General features: G+C 49.5%; 1 protein-coding gene across 5 annotated transcripts in view; it reads right to left on the bottom strand.

The window, feature by feature from the left end:
* The window catches only part of tp53bp1 (tumor protein p53 binding protein, 1), a 76,456-nt gene extending 71,069 nt beyond the window's left edge, over positions 1-5,387 (bottom strand). For all 5 annotated transcript variants that reach the window (XM_059945957.1, XM_059945958.1, XM_059945959.1 and 2 more), the window contains exon 1: positions 5,270-5,387. The gene's annotated coding sequence lies outside the window, so the exon portion shown is untranslated. The remainder of the gene's footprint in view (positions 1-5,269) is intronic.
* Between the last annotated feature and the right edge of the window lie 12,887 nt (positions 5,388-18,274).

The following is an 18,274-nucleotide window of genomic DNA, read 5'->3' as shown; positions in this document are numbered from 1 at the left end:
TATCCTTTGACCACGATAACTATTTCTCCAGCAACTTTCACAAGCTCAGGACGTCCCGATCAACACTGAGTCCAATAAAGCCTCTGCTTGAAATGCCATGACACCTGCACTAACTGTCTCTCGGCTCAGAAAGAAAGCAAGATGAGCTTTGTGTGTCACGGATCAGCGGGAGTTGTGCTGGGCAGTCTACAAGTGTTGCCACGCTCCCAGCGCCCTCAGGCTGACTAACCCTAATCCATCCGCCTCTGGAATGAGGGAGGAAACCCAGGTGGTCATGGAGAGAACGTACAATTCCTTACAGACAGCGGCTGGAACCGAGCACTGGTCTGTAAAACACTGCTCTGACCTCTCCATCACCACGCCACCATGAAGGTACTAACCAGCAGGTAAGCTATTTCAGTGGCTGGCTGGGCAATTGGCAGCAGGACTCCCTGATCTTCATTAGCACAGTGACACGAGACCCTTTACCAACATCTTTAATATCCTCACTGTCTCCAACAGGCAGCACATCCACTCAATACTGAAGAGAGTGTGTCAACCTGCATTAGCTTTTTATAACTTTGATGTCCTGCTGACGACACTTGAAATCAAAATCTTTCCTTCGATAATCACACAGACACACTCAGTCCATTGTCCACATCAATTATTTGACATGCAGATTACGAGCCAGAATACCCTCAAGGCAGCCTTTACGTTACTAGGATACAACCTGCCCGTTCTCCTGGGCACACAGCAGTGTGCATCAAACACACAGTCCAGCAACATCTCACCTGCGGGCGAGGGTGGGAACAGAGGTCCCCACAGAATATAAACAGAAATCCAGAGCAACACACGCAAGATGCTGGAGGAACCCAGTAGAATCTATAGAGGGGAATAAACAGCAGAGGTTTCAGGCTGAGGACTGGGCCAGAAAGGAAGGGAGAAGGAAACCGGAATAAGGAGGTGGGGGGAATGGAATGAATACAAGCCGGAAAGTGATAGGTGAGGGGGGAGGTGGCTGGGTAGGGGAGGCAGGTTGAATTTAGAAGCTGTGAGCTGATGCGCAGAAGAGGAAGGAGGAATCTGAAAGAGAGTGCACCATAGGAGAAAGGAGGGGAACCAGAGGGAAGTGATTTCCACGGTTTTCCCAGTCCCCTTCCTCATTACCTTCTCACTCCTCCCCTCACCCTCATGGCCTGGAAGAGGACAATGAGGATTCCTATGACATCTGTTGGCCATTATCTTCACCTGGCTGTTTCACCTACTCCCGGCTCGTATTCTTCACTTTCCAGTTTACTTCCCCCCAGAGGTGCTGGACCTGCTAAGCTCCCCCAGCATTTTGTGTCTGTTGCTTTACATAAAGGGTTACCTACAGTTCAGGGAATGGGATCTGCAGTGATAACCTTGCATATGCTCTTCATTCTTCTCCCGACTGAAATAATTAGGGGAAACTATTTTGTATCAGATTTCTCCTGGGTAGACACATTGCCAGGATACAGACCAGCAGAAGAACTGCAGGAGCTCGGAACCCAAAGGGGAAGCAAAATGCTGGACAAACAGGTCAGGCAGCATCATCCTGATGAAGGGTCGCAGCTCTAAAACACTCGCCGTTTCTCTCGCCACCTGCCTGACCTGCTGAGCTTTTCCTGTTTCTACCCAAGTCTGAGTGAGCTAGGGCTTGTCTCTTTGGAGCGAAGGGGGATGAGAGGTGACAAGATGATAAGAGGCACAGATCGAGTGAACAACCAGACTTTTCCCCAGGGCAGAGATGGTTAATAGGAGAGGGCATAATTTTAAGGTGGTTTGAAGGGAGTATGGGGGGGGGGGGGAAAGGTTAAGTCTTTTACAGACTGGTAGGTGCATAGAATGTGCAATCAAGGGGGGGGTTAAGGCAGAGACATTTGGGATATTGAGGAAACTCTTAGATACGCACATGGATGATATAAAAATGGAGGCTGTGTACGACTGAACGGTTTCATTGATTGTATAGTAGGTTAAAAGATTGGCACAACATTGTGGGCTGAACTGTAGTGATCTGTGTAAGGGAAGAGTTAAAAGAGATTCCTTGTTGGTATGTGCTAAAATAAAATGGCAGTCTGTAAGACAAAATGGTTTCACTTTGACTGGGATTCTATTCAGAACCACTCCACAGGCAAGTTTTGAGGCAGTTTTGGAACGGTAGTCCACAGTCAAAGAAGTGGGTAACGGTGGAAACCATGTTTGTATGGGGGAAGGTGAGATCATTGTGCAGGTGCAGACACCAGACATACGGGAACCACGGGCAAGCGCGAGTGTTAGGGTATAAAAAGGGGCAATTCCTTTGTGCAAGGGAGAGAAGGAGGGTGATAAGGAGAGAGAGGAGAAGCCCCTCTTAGGACTAGTAGTGCAGGAGTAGGAAAAGATAGAGACAAACACATTGAGGAGGAGGATGCGTGCAAGTTTATCAGCATTTTGCAGACCAGCTCATTTACTAGATAATAAGTATGAGTTTGTTTTCTGTACTGCTGCTTCATTAACCATTTGTTTTCCTTTTCTGGACCGCGTGTTCTAAACAACATTATTAAAGTTGTCTTAGCGCGTGTACAGTGTCTCCCTTGTTTGCGAATACACAAGCAAATGTCAATTTGTGAATTAGGAAAGAATACAAAACAAAGCTTAAAATAATTTTTGTTACAGTCCGTCAGCAGGCACAGGAAGCCATTATATTCACGTACACAAAAGCTTTGTCCAGCAGGAGAGCAGGTGAACTCAGATGGGTCTCTGTCACCAGTTATAACCCACTGGGGATCGGGTAGAATTTGCTGACAGGCCCTCTGTGTGGCCACAGACTCTACCAGCCAGACATTAATCCTCCTAATCAAACATCAGCCCACTATTAAGGAAAGAAAGTATTCCCAAAAAATTAAGCACCTCACACTATAGGGTTAAACAGGTGGGCTGCTGGACGGTACAGCTCCAGTGGGCTGGAAGGGTCTGTTTTAAAATATTAAAATAAATATTCTTTAATATCATCATACCGACAAGATTAATCAAGGAGCTTAACATTGTTCCAGGCCCACTCTCAAGTGCCTCAGGTGATCACAGGCAGCGATTCAGAATCAGGTTTATGACGACTGACCCGGGGTACAGTGAGGAAAGGCCACGCAGACCAGGTCTCCTGTCTCTCGACTGAAGGAGGGCCAGAGGTGACAGCCAAGGACTTACCCAAGGTGGAAGAAGCTAATGAGAGAACATCATTTGTAAAGTGATGGGGGTGGGGGGGGGGCTGTTAGCGAGTGGTGGGTGCATGGAGCTTGCTTCCGGGGGTAGTGGTAGAGCCAGATACATTAGGGATTGTTAAACACATGGAAAGATGTGGGAGGGATTGATCTTTGAGTCTTTGCATAAATGAAACGATATCATTGTGGGCTGAAGGGCCTGTACTGAGCTACACCAAGGAAGAATGATGAGATGAGGGCAGGTCTGCTGCAATGAGGGCATCAGAAGTTGCTGTTCATTGGTCGACTCCTCTGGAACACCCCTCAACGGTGTCACGGAGGCAGTTTCACTGATACCATCACAAGGTCAGCGCCCGAGGCAATTGATCTGCAGGACTATATGAACCCTCTGGGTTGGAGACACCACGGACTCCTCGGGCGAACTGTACTCTGCGATTCTACGGTCAGAGACAAGATGTTCAAAACATAGATGGGAACCAAATAAAAGAGAGAAAGAACACAAACTTGCAAGGCCCTGGAGTTTATCTCCAAGTTATGTGGCTCAGACACCATCAAATAAAGTTAAATGTAATTAATTGTGGGGTCCTAAAAGGGAATTGGATCAATACTATGTGAAGAGGGCAGGGTAAAATTAGAATGGATTCAACAGCTGGACCTCAGGAGCGTCTGAAGCTTCAGGGACATCTCTTTCAGAACCCAGGCCTTCTCCAACAGACCAGGGATTAGGGACAGCCAGCTTTCCTCAGCCACAGAGGGAGGGCCAGCCTCAGCCCTGGTCGCTCCTGCAACCCAACTGAAACACCACAACAGATAAATGTGAAGAACACCAAACCTAACAATGATTTTGGAGTCCAAAGTGGCAAAGGGCCAACTGCACAAACGTTTGAAAACAATGGGACAACCTTTTCAGCAGCAAGTTTCACAAGGACTGGAAGATGAACGATACAAACAGCGTCAACTACCGCGCAAAGTAGCCAAAATGATCATCACAACCAGACAATCACACGGTCAGCCTGATTTGCTGACCGCTCACCTCATTTACGACTATCGCGACAAGGATGCAGCCGACATTTCAGGTGGACTGCACATGACCGAGTTCCTCCAGCAGCTGGTGTTCTCCTTTGCCCCAGACAACAGCACCTGCCGTCTCTTCGAGTCGCCACCGCGCAACCAATTAACCTCCCAACCTGCACACGTTTGAGATGAGGGAGGACACCGGATCACCCCTGTTAGAGAGAGAACGTGCACCGAGGGTCGGAATCGAACCCAGGTCACTGGAGCAGCGAAGGACGGGCACCACCTCACCTACTGAGAGAGCTCTCACCACATCACAGCCTTCTGTGTGTCACACACAGACTACATCACCGGGATCAGCAAAGAGGGAGAAACTGACAGGTGGTGGAAACTACTCAACAGGACGTAAAAAACTTTCTCATTCCTTTGCCGTCCAGCACGAAGGAAGAGTTGTGAATACTCAGCAGATCAGAGAGCATCTGTAAAGGCAGGTGCTTCAGATCCTGACCTTGTGTCAAATCTGGACTGATCAAAAGGGGAAGTTGGTAGAAGATAGAATAACTTCACAAGAGCAAACACACTGAGATACAAGAATCTCCTCAAGCTGGGTATAAGTGGCAACACATCAAAGGATAACATGCGGATCCTCTACTCTGTGTGCCTGCAGATATCCAGGACAGATGCCAGGCACCCAGTTCCTGCCACGTCCAGATACACGGGACAGGTGCCAGGTAGCCCATGTCTGCCGTGTTGAGGACAGAGAAGGAAGCCAGTCGGTCCATTCCTCCTGTATTAGATAGTGTACACGGCAGTCAGGCGTCGGGGCACAGTCAACGCCGCTGAGGCGTCCAGCAACCCAGTCCTGCTGTGTTAGAGACACAGCACGACCACCTACACCGTCCAGGAGCAGAGGCATCCGAGTGGAAAAGCAGCCGGTTGATGCGCAGCGTGTTTTCACGTTCCAGAATCCGAACCGGGCTTTCTGACCTTCCCAAACCCGGTGAAATTTGTCCCGCTGCCGGACTCGACAAGGCCGCCCGGCTCCCTCCGCTCCATACCTGTGCCCGGACCAGGGATCCCCCGCTCGAGGCTCGGGACCGCGCTCCAGGATTCCCTGCTCCCACAGAATTGTTACACTCGAGGCACACTGTATCCAGCCGGCCAGCCCGCCCTTCCCATTGGTCGGCTAGCAGGAACTGCGTCACTGATGGGCTGAGGCCTTAGCCAATTGCAAGGGCGAAGGGGAAACGGTTGCAGGGAAAGGGCTGGGATGGCGCCCGAAACTATTTACCCCAATTCCCCCAGTGGCCCATTAATCAAATCCTTTCCTTGGTATGAACCCCCCACATCTCCTATCCTTATCTCAACGTTCCTCCGTTCCTTTCCCTCACCACACTCTCCATCCCGTTCCCCGACCCTCCTCTCCTCCCCAGTCCTCTCACCCTCCTCCTGCCCTCACCCCTTCCCGTTTCCTTGCCTGCACCTGTCCTGCCCGGTCCCTCGCCTGCCCCTCCGCTCCCTTGTCACTCCCAAACTCCGTCACTCCCCTCCCTCACTCTCTCGTCCCTCTTTCCCTCCCTACCCCCTCCTCTCTCTTCGCCTCCTTCTCCCTCCCTCCCCTCTTCCCCTCCCCACTCCCTCTTCCCCTATTCCCCTCTCCCGCTCCCCTACTTCCTCTTCCTCTTCCCACACTCTTCCCTTCCCCACACTCTTCCCCTCCCTTCCCTTCTTGCCCTCCCTCACCCCTTCTCCCTCTTCCCCTCCCTAACCCTCCTCCCTCTTCCTCACCATCACTCCCTCGTCCCTCTTACACTCCCTACCCCCTCCTCTCTCCGCCTCCTTACTCCCTCTTCCCCTCCCTACCTCTCCCCTCCCTCACCTCCTTCCTCTTCCCCTCCCTACCCCCTTCCTTCACCCTTCCTACCACTCCTCCTCCCTCCCCCTCCCTCATCCCCTCCTTCTTCCCCACCCACCCCTCCACCCTTTCCCACCCACCCCTCCACCCTTTCCCTCCCTACACACTCCTCCCTCTTTCCCTCCCTACCCCCTTCCCTCTTTCCTTCCTACCCCTCCTCCCTCAACCCCTCCTCCCTCTTCCCCTACCTCTCCTCCATCTTTCCCTCCCTACCCACTCTCCCCCTCACCCTCTTCCCCTCCCTACCCCCTTCCCTCTCCTCCCCCTCCCTCACCCCCTCCTCCCTCTCCCACACCCCCTCCTCCTTCTTCCCCACCCTACCCATCCCTTTCCCTCCCTACCCACTCCTCTTCCCCTCCCTCACCTCCTCCTCCCTCTTCCCCTCCCTCACCCTCTTCCCCTCCCTCACCCTCTTCCCCTCGCTCACCTCCTTCTCCCTACCCCTCCTCCCTCTTCCTCTCCGTCTTCCTACCCCTCCCTATTCCCCCTTCCTCCCTCTTCCCCTCCCCTTCTTCCCTCTTCCCCTCTGACCCCACTTCTCTCTTCCCCTCACCCCCTCCCAACCCTCCTCCCTCTACCCCCTCCTCCTTCCTCTTCCCCTCCTTCCTATCCCTCCCTCTTCCCCTTCCTCCCCTCCCCTCCCTGACCCCACTTCTCTCTTCTCCTCCCTGACCCTTCTCTCTTCCCCTCCTTACCTCCTCCCTCTTCCCCTCCCCCTCTTCTTCAATCTCACCTCCTCCTCCCTCTTCCCCTCCCTCACCCTTCCCTCTTCTCCTTCCTACCCTCTCCTCCCTCTTCTCCCTTCCCCTCCCTCACCTACTCTTCCCTACCCCTCCTCTCTCTTCCCCTCCTTACTCCCTTGCTCCCCCTCTTCCTTCTCCTTCCCCTTCCCCTCCCCCTCTTCCCCTCACCTCCCTATTCCCCTCCCTCACCTATTCCCTCACCCCTCCTCCCCTCCTCTTCTCCCTCTTCCCCTCCCCTCTTCCCCTCCTCCTTCCCCTCCCAACTTCCTCTTCCCCTCCGTCCCTCTTCCCCACCCCCTTCTCTCTTCCTACCCCCTTCCCTCTTCCCCTTCCTTCCCTCTCCTCCCTCTTCCCCTCCCTCCCCCTACTCCCTCTACCCCTTCCTCCCCTAATCCCTCTTTCCCTCCCGTCCTCCCTTTCCGCTCCCCTCCCCTCTTCCCATCCCTCCCCTCCCTCTCCCTCACCCCCTCCTCCACCTTCCCCTCCCTCCCCAATCCCTCTTCCCCTCCCGTCCTCCCTTTCCGCTCCCCTCCCTCTTCCCCTCCCTACCCTCTCCTCCTCCCTCTTCCCCTCCTTGCCTCTCCTCCCTCCCCCTCCTCCCTCTTCCCCTTGCCCCTCCTCCCTCTTCCCTCTCCCCTCTTACCCTCTCTCTCCTCTCTCCCCCTCTCCCCATTTCTCCTCCCCTCTCCCCCTTCCTCCTCCCCTCTCCCCCTTCCTCCTCCCCTCTCCTCCCTCCACTTTCTGCCCCTCCCTCCCCTCCTCTCTTTCCCTCCCTCCCCTCCTCTCTTTCCCTCCCTTCCCCTCCTCCCCCTCCTTCCTCTCCCCTCCCTCCTCTCCTTTATCACTCCACTGCCTCACCCATCACTTCCTCCCACCCACCACCCTGTGAGGGAAGGCTGAGTGAAAGGATATGGATGGGGCTGGGGTGAGTGGATGGCGTGAGGAGGGGATGAGCTATGGGGGACCTTTGAAAGGAGATGCTTCAGTAACTGGGCAGATGACATGTGATCACTTTCCCTGTGCTTAAATCACTGACCTCACCTACATCATCCCTACCTCTGTCCTGGCTGCACTGCGAGTTTGTTACTACAGTGGATTCCCGGTAATCGATGCAGCCGCCTATTTGGGACAACTCTGAAACAACAAAAACTGAGAGAATTGCCAGGATTTCCTTTATTTGGGACACTGTGCTGCTTAATTGGTACGGGAGACTGTTGCCAAACACTTTCTAACACTCACTTGTGTAGCTGTTTTAGACAGGTGTGCCAGTCCCGCGTGAGGAGTGCCAGTCCCGCGTGAGGTGTGCCAGTCCCGCATGAGGAGTGCCAGTCCCCTGTGAGATGTGCCAGTCCCGCGTGGGGAGTGCCAGTCCCGCGTGAGGTGTGCCAGTCCCGCGTGAGGTGTGCCAGTCCCGCGTGAGGTGTGCCAGTCCCGCGTGAGGTGTGCCAGTCCCGCGTGGGGAGTGCCAGTCCCGCGTGGGGAGTGCCAGTCCCGCGTGGGGAGTGCCAGTCCCGCGTGGGGAGTGCCAGTCCCGCGTGAGGTTTGCCAGTCCCGCGTGGGGAGTGCCAGTCCCGCGTGGGGAGTGCCAGTCCCGCGTGAGGTGTGCCAGTCCCGCGTGGGGAGTGCCAGTCCCGCGTGAGGTGTGCCAGTCCCGCGTGGGGAGTGCCAGTCCCGCGTGAGGTTTGCCAGTCCCGCGTGGGGAGTGCCAGTCCCGCGTGAAGAGTGCCAGTCCCGCGTGAGGAGTGCCAGTCCCGTGTTAGACAGGAGTGCCAGTCCCGTGTTAGACAGGAGTGCCAGTCCCCTGTGAGATGTGCCAGTCCCGTGTTAGGAGTGCCAGTCCCGCGTGAGGAGTGCCAGTCCTGTGTTAGACAGGAGTGCCAGTCCCCTGTGAGGACTGGTGAGCCACACAGTCTTTCGTTCCGCGCCTTGTAAGGCATGAAAATGCCCGACATTGGCTTCTCAGGCCTGCGTCGATGTCATCATTCAGACACTAAAGAATGCTTAGAGCAAACAAAGTTTTAAATGGATGTAGTTGCATCCCTGTGTGTTGAAAAAGCAGCGATTTTTGGTATTGCCAGTTGGTGAGAAAGAAGCAGTAAGACAAGTTAGAATTGATTTGCTGTGGTTTCAAGCACTCGGGCTTGGAGATGCCAGGAAAAGCTGGGAGTGAAAATAAATCAGTGTCACTACTTCAACAAGTTAGGAATTACAAAGAATTTGAAGGTATCAGCAATCATCTTGAATGTTACAATGAAAATGAAGATTTGGAGGATACAATCGTCAATAGCATTGTATGAAGACAGTCCATTAACTGCACTAGGTGCTCTGATTTTGTTTACTTACAGTGCATTGGCTTTCCATCTTATCAAATGATGACTGAAAATTGCGTGGGAAAGTTTTGAAAATGGACAAGCCGTCGCACTGGGACAGTTCCACTCTCAGTAATCATCTCAAACTGGGGTCTTCCTTCATTGTATTAGATAACCATGATGACTCTGTGCCTTCGCATGCCCTGCGCTCTCCGTGAAGCGATGCAGAACTGCCTTGCCCGTTGGATCTCACTGATAATCTCACCCGGAGCTGACTTCACATGCCAGGACAGGCAGGTTCCTAATTCAACGGCGTATGAGGCTGCCTTCCCCTGGTTTTGCCTGCCTGTCGATGTGGTGTACCAGGATGTAGACTATCTGGGCACTGTCACAAGCAAATAGCAGGTGGGGACCAAAAGTGAATGAGCTGCCCCAGACTGGACGTGACACTAGAATTGCTACCCCTCGCTGGACATGGTAGTGTATGCTGGATCAATTCCTCTGACAGTAACCGAGGAGCTAATTCACAGTTTAGTAGCATTGGTAGTTTCCTTATTTATTCTGCATTTTATTTAAATACATAATTTGTGACTCAGTTAAATGTAGTTTGTCTTTTTTGTAGCTTTTTAACTATTTCCATGAAATTTCGGCTAATTGGGCAAACGCTTAATTGGGTCAAAATGTACTGGTCCCGATGTGGCCTAATTAAGCTGGAATATATTTTATTTAGAGATACAGTGCAGAATAGGCCCTTCGAGTTGCACCGCCTAGCAACCTCCGACAATCCCGATTTAACACTCGGCTAATCACAGGACAATTTACTGACCGTTCTGTCTTTGGACTGCGGCAGGAGACTGGAGCACCCGGAGGAAACCCATTCATTGACTGGGATGACATACAAATTCCTTACAGATAAGACCATAAGATATAGGAGCAGAACTAGGCCATTCGGCCCATCAGCTCTGCCCTGCCATTCAATCATGGGCTGATCCAATTCTTCCAGTCCTCCCCACTCCCCTGCCTTCTCCCCATACCCTTTGATGCCCTGGCTAATCAAGAACCTATCTATCTCTGCCTTAAATGCACCCAATGACTTGGCCTCCACAACCTCTCATAGGAACAAATTTCACAGATTTACCACCCTCCGCATCTCTGTTCTAAATGGACGTCCTTCAATCCTGAAGTCATGCCCTCTTGTCCTAGACTTGCCTGCCACAGGAAATAACTGTTGGAATTGAACTCCAAACACTGACACCCTGAGCTGCAATAACTGTGTGCTAACCACTATTAATTGTTACTTCTGTGCCCCGCTGTTCCGGATCTCCACGTCCTCTGAATCAGGTACAAAAAAAGTCACGAAGAACATCCCGTCTACCTCACGTTAATTACATCAAGCAGATGCTGGAAATCCTGAGCAACACACACAAAATGCTGGAGGAACCCAGCAGATCAGACAGCATCTGTGATTCTGGCATCTTTCCCCTTCCCTTTCAGTCCCGATGGAGGGTTTCACCCCAAAATATTGACCATTTGTCATCCCCATAGATGCTGCCTGACCTGCTGAGTTCCCCCAGCAGTCTGAATGGGTTGCACCTGCAGACTTGCTCATGTTTACCTATGTTGTAAATTATAATAGCAACTACAGCAATCACAGAGGAATCTTCCGTCTGTTGTCATGGAAGGCACGAAGTATATAAAACAAATGAGATAATCAAGGAATGAGAACGTGAACAAGCCGTGTATTAGTCAAACCATAGTACTAGGAGAAGTTAGTGACCTTGAAACCGGATCATTCCCAAGGACCCAATAAACTACAGCCCAGAGTTTCGGAAGATGTCACTTCAGATAGGGTGAATATGACCATATTCCAAAATTCTCTAGATTCTGGAGTTTTCCTATGGCCCAGAGGGTGGCAAAGAGAGGGAGAGAGAAAACTGACCTGTCACCCTAATGAGGGTAAATGCTGGAATTAATAACGAGGAATATACTGTGGGCTCTGGTTAATTGGGGGAAATTGTGTCCAGTATATTTTGGCCCAATTAACCATAAATCAACAAATAATAAACTGGGATAACTGTGGATAAACAGGCCATCAATGGCTTTAGGGCACGTGAGATAAAAAGGTAAATGATCTGGGCAGTTCCTGGTGCTGACCTGCAGTGACTCCTGTGGGCAGTACACGCGCGTCTGTCAAGCAAAAGCTGGCCTGGGCTCCACTAACACTTTTGCCCCGACTGCACCTGAATCACCTGGCAAACCAGGTGTGAAGATGAGGACTCTGAAGGCAGCCTGAGCTGAGGCTGCAGGCCTACCCGTGTGTGTTCATGGGTGGAAAAGGGGATTGTTTTACTGCTGTTGCTTTGTACTGTGTCGTTATTAAGTCCATAAGACACAGGGTCAGAATGAGGCCATTCGGCCCATTGAGATTGCTACACCATTCCGTCATGGCTGATTTATTATCCCATTATCCAGCCTTTTCCCTATAACCTTTGATGCCCTGATTAATCAAGAACCTATCAATCTCCGCTTTAAGTATACCCAATGACTTGACCTCCACAGCAGTCTGTGGGAATTAATTCCACAGATTCACTATCTGCTTGCTAAAGAAACTCTTCGTCATTTCTGTTTGAAGCAGTGGCCAAATGCAGATCTGAGGCATGAGAAGACGTAGCTCACCCAGGTTTGCCATCTGAGTGCGTAAGGCATCGACCCGTGGTAATCTGGTGTTTTGAGCAGCAGCCAGTCAGCCATCAGGATCGATTGGCAAGACAGGGCAGGGGTAAGTGGAGCGGCCACTGTTGGAGTGAACAGCGGTAAGAGGGTGGATTTTGAGGACGAGTGAGAGGAGACGTAGCAGTGGTGTTGCCAGGCAGGGTAGTGAAAAGCTCCTCTTGCAGGACGCGGGAAGGCAGGGAGACCTCCCGTGTCGCTGACGACTACACCTGCAAGAAGTGCCTCCGGAATAAGGAGCTGGAGCTGGAGCTGGTGAACTCCAGATCATTCCGGGGGCTGAGGGGGTAATAGATAGGGCATAAAGGTAATTACACCCAAGGTGCAGGTCACAGGAAACTGGGTGACAGTCAGGAAGGGAAAAGGGGTTAAACAGAATATTCTTGTGGTCACCCCCCTCAACATCTGGAATACCATTTTGGTTACTGTTGGGGGGATGACCAGGCAGAGGAAAGTCACAGCGCTCAGGTCTTTGCCTCTGAGTCTGACTCTATGACTCAGATGAGCTGTGGTGATGGGAAATTCCATAGTTAGAGGAACAGAAAGGAGGGTCTGTGCATAAGAAAGAGATTACAGGAAGGCACGCTGCCTTCTGGGTGCCAAGATCTGGGACACCTCGGATCAAGTCCTCGGCATTAAGTGGGAGGGTGAGCAGCCAGAAGTCGTGGTCCTTTTAGGTACCAATGACATGGGTAGGAAGAGTGATGAGGTTCTGCAAAGTGAGTTCAGAGAGTTGGGTGCTAAGTTAAAGGCCGTGGCCTCCAGGGTTGTGATCTCAGGGCTGCTACCCATGCCAGATGCTAGTGACGGCAGAAATAGGATGATTATACAGTCTAACACGTGGCAAAGGAGTTGGTGTAGGAGGGAGGGTGTCAAATTTTTAAGACCGTACGATATAGGAGCAGATTTAAGCCATTAGGCCCATTGAGTCTGCTGTGCCATTTCAACAAGGCTGATCCATTTTCTCTCTAGCCCCAATCTCCTTCCTTCTCCGTGTGTTCCTTTGTGCCCGGACTAATCAAGAATCTATCAACCCCTGCCCTAAGTATACCCAATGACTTGGGTACAGCTCCCATGGCAAAAAATTCCATAGATTCACCACTCTCTGCCTAAAGAAGTTCTTCCTCATCTCCAATGCCCCTGTATTCGGTGTCCTCTGCTCTTAAGACTCCTCCACCATAGGAAGCATCATCTCCTGTGGGATTTTTGGATCTTTTGGCTCTCTTCCAGGCAAGATGGGGGGACCTGTATAGAAGGGAAGGTTTGCACACAAACTGGAGAGTGACTAATGGGAAGGTTTGCTAGTGCTGTCCGAGGGCGGGGGGTTAAACTAGAGATGTTGGGAGATGACAACCAGAGTGCCAGAACAGATAGTGGACAGGTTTTGGGGACTTCTTGTTAAGACCTCAGACCAAGTCAGAAATCAAAGGGTTGAGCGTGGAGTGACTAATGTCTTGAGCTGTGTATATCTCAATTGAAGAACTATCACAGGAAATGAGCATGAGCTCAGGGCACGGATCAACACCTGGAATTATGATATTGCAGCCATTAGCGAGACTTAGTTGCAGGATGGGCAGGACTGGCAACCCAATATTCCGGGGATCCTGCAGCACATTGGGAGGAATTAAAGGAGGAGAGGTGGCATTACTAGTTAGGGAAAATATCACAGCAGTACTCAGTCAGAGAACTCATCCAGTGAGGTGTTATGGGTAGAACTGAGGAATAAGAAACATTAATGGGTCTATACTACCGACAACTTAACAGTCCACGGGACTTAGAGGAACAAATTTGTAGAGAGATCGCAAACTGTTACAAGAAACATTAGGTTGTGATAGTTGGTGATTTTAACTTTCCACATATTGACTGTAAAGGGACTAGATGTGATAGGGTTTGTCAAATGTGTTCGGAAAAGTTTCCTTCATCAGTACACATAAGTCCCAGTGAGAGAACATACGATACTTGATCTGCCATTAGGGAATGAGACAGGACAGGTGACTGAAGTTTGCGTAGAGGAACACTTTGCATCCAGTGATCATGATGTCATCAGTTTCAAAGTAAGTATGGCAAGTCTGGTCTGTGGGTTGAGATGCTAAGTTGGAGGAAGGCCAACTCTGATGGTGTCAGAAATGATCAGGCAAGTGTGGATTGGGACGGGCTGTTTCCTGGCAAAGCTGTACTTCGGAAGCGGCAGCTTCAAAAGTGAACTCTTGAGAGTACAAATCTTGTATGTGCCTGTCAGAATAAAAGGTAAAGATAACAGGTGGTTATTGTGTGGGGAACCAAAGTCTCCTTCCCAGGGCTGAAATGGCTAACACGAGGGGACATAGTTTTAAAGGGCTTGGAAATAGGTACAGAGGGGATGACAGGAGTAAGTTTTTCACCCAGAGAGTGGTGAGTGCGTGGAACGTACTGCCAGTGGCAGTGGTGGAAGAGACAGGAAAGGTGTATGGGACTGAGGGGGTGACAGAGGCAGGAAGGGATGTAGGGAACTGAGGTTGTCAGGAACAGGAAGAGGTGTAACGGACTATAGGTGACGGAGGTTGGTCCTCTGGAAGATCAGAATGGTAATCTATGCGTGAAGCCAAAGCAGATGGGGGGGGGGGGTCTTAAATGAGTATTTTGGGTCTGTGTTCACTCAGGAGATCGACACAGAGTGAGGCAAGCAGCATCAGCATCCCAATACGGATGACAGAAGAGAAGGTGTTTGCTGTCTTGAGGCAAATCATGCTGAATAAATCTCCAAGGCCTGACGAGATGTGCTCTCAACCCTGCGAGAGGCAAGCTGCAGGGGCCCTAGCAGGGTTATGTAAATTATCATTAGAGACAGGTGAGCTACTGGAGGATTGGAGGGTAGCTAATGTTGTTATATTATACTGCTTACATAGATACATTATTGATCCCAAAGGAAATTGCAGAACGACTCTTAAAGATAAACCAGGAAATTATAGGCCAGTGAGCCTGACATTGGTAGTCGGAAGGAATTCTAAGGGACTGGTTACAGTGTCTATAAAAAGTATTCACCCCCCACCCCTTGGAAGTTTTCATGTTTTATTGTTTTACAGCATTGAATCACAGTGGATTTAATTTGGCTTTTTTGACACTGGTCAACAGTAAAAGACTTTCATATCAAAGTGAAAACAGATCTCTACAAAGTGATTGAAATTAATTACAAATATAAAACTCAAAATAATCGATTACATTAGTATTCACCCCCTTTAATATGACACACCAAATTACCACTGGTGCAGCCAAATGGTTTTAGAAGTCACATAATCAGTTAAATGGAGATAGTTTTTGGAGACCCATGTGCAGTTGAGGTGTTTCAATTGCTTGTAGTAAAAATACACCCGTATCTGGAAGGTCCAACTGCTGGTGAGTCAGTATCCTGGCAAAAACTACACCATGAAGACAAAAGAACACTCCAAGCAGCTCCACAAAAAGATTTTTGAAAAGCACAAGTCAAAAGATAGTTACAAGAAATTGAATATCACTGAATATCCCTTGGAGTACAGTTAAGTCAATCATCAAGAAATGGAAAGAATATGGCACAGCTGTAAATCTGCCTAGAGCAGGCCGTCCTCAAAAACCGAGTGACCGTGCAAGAAGGGGACGAGTGAGGGGGCCACCAAGGGATCTATGACAACTATGGAGGCGAACAAGCTGGGAGAGACTGCACATACAACAACTGTTGCCCGGGTGCTTCACCAGTCACAGCTTCATGGGAGAGTGGCAAAGAGAAAGCCACTGTTGAAAAAAACTCACATGAAATCTCCGCTAGACTTTGCCAGGGGGCATGTGGGAGACTCTGAAGTCAGCTAGAAGAAGGTTCTATGGCTTGATGAAACCAAAATTGAGCTTGTTGGCCATCAGACTAAACGCTATATTTGGCATAAGTCAAACACCACACATCATCAAGAACACACCAGCCCTCCCGTGAAGCATGGTGATGGCTGCATCATGCTGTGGGGATGTTTCACTGCAGTAGGCCCTGGAAGACAATGACCCCAAGCATAAAGCCAAAGCTACACAGGAATGGCTTAAAACAACAAAGTTCATGTTCTGGAGAAGCCAAGGCAGAGTCCAGACCTCAATCCAATGGAGAATTTGTGGCTGGTCTTCAAAAGGGCTGTTTACTCATGATCCCCATGCAATCTGACAGAGCTTCAGCAGTTTTGTAAAGAAGAATGAGGAAAAACTGCAGTTTCCAGATGCACAAAGCTGATAGAGACTTATCCCTACAGATTCAAGTTGTAATTGCTACCAAAGGCACATCTACTAAATACTGACTTGAAGGGGGTGAATACTTATGCGATACTTATGTGTTTAGTATTGTAATTAATTTAAATCACTTTATGGAGATCTGTTTTCACTTTGGCATGAAAGAGTCTTTTTCTGTTGATCAGTGTCAAAAAAGCCAAATTAATCCACTGTGATTCAATGTTGTAAAACAATAAAACATGACAATTTCCAAGGCGTTGGTGGGGAGGGGGTACTTTTTTATAGGCACTGTATTTGAGTATCTGGTTAGACAGGGATTGATTGTGCATGGTAGGTTGTATCTAACCAATTTAGAGAGTTTTTCAAGGAAGTTACCAGGAAAGCTGATAAAGGCAAGGCTGTGGATGTTGTCTACATGGACTTCAGTAAGGAATCTGACAAGATCCTTCATGGGAGGTTGGATAAGAAGGCTCAGTCACTCTACATTAAAGATAAGGCAGTAAATTGGATTATACAGTAGCTTTGTGGTTGCCTCTCTGACTGGAGGCCTGTGACTTGAGGACTGTTGCAGGGATCGGTGCTGCGTCCATTGTCGTTTGTCATCAATATCAATAATCTGTATGATTATTTGATTAACTGGATCAGCAGATCTGCAGATGACACCAAAATTCGGGGTGTAGTGGATAGTGAGGAAGACTATCAGAGCTTGCAGTGGAATCTGGACCAGCTGGAAAAATGGGCTAAAGATAGCAGATGGAATTTAATGTAGGTAAGTATGAGGTGTTGCACCGCAGTGGGACAAACTAGGGTAGGTCATACACAGTGAACGGTAGGGCACTAAGGAGTGTGACAAAACAAGGAATAGAGGTCCATATTTCATTGAAAGTAACAGCACAGGTGGATAAGGTTGTAGAGAAAGCTTTTGGCTCATTGGCCTTCATAAATCAGTGTCCTGAGTACAGGAGATGGGATGTTAAGTTGAAGTTGCATAAGGTGTTGGTGAGGCCTAATTTGGAGTTGTGTGTGGCAGGTTTGGTCACCTACCTGCAGGATAGTATAAATAAGTTTGACAGAGTACAGAGAAAATTTACAAGGATGGTGCCGGGTCTGGAGGACCTGAGTTACGAGGAAAGCTTGAATAGATTAGGACTTCATTCCTTGGAACTTTGAAGATTGAGAGGAGATTTGATAGAGATATACAGAATTATGGGGGGTACAGATAGGGTAAGTGCAAGCAGCGCTTTCTACTGAGGTTGGGTGGGACTACAACTAGAGGTCATGGGTTAAGTGTGAAAGGTAAAAAGGGAACTTGAGGGAAAACTTCTGCATTCGGAGGGTTATGAGAGTGTGGAATAAGCTCCCAGCACATGTGGTGCATGTAAACGTGATTTCAACATTTCAGAGGGGTTTGGATAGGTACGTGGATGGTAAGGATATGGAGGGTATGGTCCTGGAGCAGGCAGTTTAAATAATTCAGCATGGACTAGATGGGCAGAAGGGTCTGTTTCTGTGCTCTACTTTTCTATGATTCTGAATGGATGTCCCTCTATTCTGAGGCTGTGTCCTCTGGTCCTAGACTCCCCCACCATAGGAAACATCCTTTCCACATCCAGTCAATCCAGACCTTTCAATATTCAAAATGTTTCAATGAGATTTCTCCCCATTATTCTAAACTCCAGCAAGTACAGACCTGGAACCAGATGTCTGATATCATCCTCTTTATGTTAACCTTTTCATTCCCAAAATCATTCTCCTGAATCTCTATGGGCCCTCTTCAATGCCAGCACTTCTTCTCTTAGATAGTGGGTTCTTTTGGGTTTCTTTATATTGTGGATGCCTGTAAGAAGACAAATCTCAAGGATATATAAAATATATATACTTCGATTATAAATGCACTTTGAACTTTGAAAACTGCTCAATACTCCAAGTGCAGAGAGAGGAGTGGATGTTGCGAAGAATGAGCAAAATCAGCTCTCGCCTCTGATCTGGGCTGGCATTTAAGTTGTCTAACTTCGCGCTAGGACCTGGGCCTAGACCACACTCCCCAGTGACTCACTCCGGGCCCAGATTCTCTTCCTTACCACTGGCTCTACCTGCAAGGTAATCTTCAGGGAATCCTGCACGAGGACCCCCAAGTCCCTTTGCACC

The sequence above is a fragment of the Hypanus sabinus genome, chromosome 21 (assembly GCF_030144855.1).
Source record: "Hypanus sabinus isolate sHypSab1 chromosome 21, sHypSab1.hap1, whole genome shotgun sequence".
Classification (NCBI taxonomy): domain Eukaryota; kingdom Metazoa; phylum Chordata; class Chondrichthyes; order Myliobatiformes; family Dasyatidae; genus Hypanus; species Hypanus sabinus.
The sequence above is the reverse complement of the archived record's forward strand: the minus strand, read 5'-3'. Positions and strand labels throughout refer to the sequence as shown.